Source organism: Asparagus officinalis, chromosome 8, assembly GCF_001876935.1.
Source record: "Asparagus officinalis chromosome 8, Aspof.V1, whole genome shotgun sequence".
NCBI lineage: Eukaryota > Viridiplantae > Streptophyta > Magnoliopsida > Asparagales > Asparagaceae > Asparagus > Asparagus officinalis.
This window is the reverse complement of record NC_033801.1, coordinates 13,461,000-13,462,406: the sequence shown is the minus strand read 5'-3', so window position 1 is coordinate 13,462,406 and position 1,407 is coordinate 13,461,000.

Sequence of the window (1,407 nt, the reverse complement as noted above, 5' to 3'; positions counted from 1 at the left end):
GGCGGGTTATGGTGGTTGTTAATAAACAAGAACTGATCACAAAAGCAAGATGAGATAATTTAAATAAGCTGTCATAACGTTTTTACTCAAATACCACAACTGCATGTCATTGTTGGATAATTATCACGCACTTAATTAAAAGTAACCAACAGGACCATGGTGATCAAAACTCTGTGAAACGCTCATGGCTTACATTTTCACGGTTGAATACGGTATTTAGCTTTCTAGCAGATTTTGGCAAACGGTCTTTGTTTGTATTTAAATTGCAAAAAATTGCTATAAAATTGAATAAATTTGTGACACAAAAGGACTTGAACGACATGCTAATAAGTTACTTCCTAGCACATCAATTTGTATAAAAGAAATCGCCAAACAGTAAAAGACGGTCGTAGCTGGAAAACATTAATAAAGGGCAAAAGTAAACTAAGAACGTGCTTAGAGGAATAAAGTAATCTTAATTGCCTTAATCACATGTAATTAGCACAGTCATCAATAAAGACTAATAAGAATGTTGGTAGGCGTCTGCAGCATTTAGCGAGGAACATGAAACGCTGGAATAATAAAGATTCCTTCCAGCTGTAATTGACAGCCGGACCTAAATTTAACCGCCCCAAAAACCGTATAAGGACGGGGGGGAAATATTGATCCTAAAAAAGGCCAAATTCATCGTACAATATAATTTTAACAAGGTTTTGATCCTAATCCCGCCTCGCGTGTTTAATTGTTGCCGTTTGAACTGACATTACAAAAATCGGTATTTAGCTATCAGTTTTGTTAGCTTTCAAGTCCAATTTAGTCAGATCCGGGTTCATGAGTTCAAACTCAGAAAGGCCCTTGTGGTTTGCGCTGTAAATCTATTAAGCCCCCAAACTATTATTTGGATCTATTAAGCCCCTATGTTTTTTATTTTGAATCTATTTAGCCCTTATGGTGTTTCTCCATAACTAAAAAATGGTATTTTTGTCTTATTGAATCTACTTTTTAGTTATGGAGAAACACCATAGGGACTAAATAGATTCAAAATAAAAAATATAGGGGCTTAATAGATCCAAATAATAGTCTGAGGGCTTAATAGATTTATGACGCAAACCATAGGGGTCTTTCTGAGTTTGAACTCGGGTTCATCTCACATGGAAATTCACTATTAATAACTTCACTAAAAAATTCGCCTCAAAACGTTGGCACTACCAATAATTAATTGCACCTTAACTACTGAGTAATCCACCATTTTCAGTCCATTTCATACCCCTCAACTATCATCAAATACAACTAGCTAAATGTGAAAAGAAAATCACCCCCGCAACATTAAGATTGGGAAAATGTACCATTAGGGCTGCTTTAAGTAATTAAAAGCTTGCTAAACCGAGAATTCAGCGATTGGTCTCAGCAAAAGGACAAGCCGTGGAT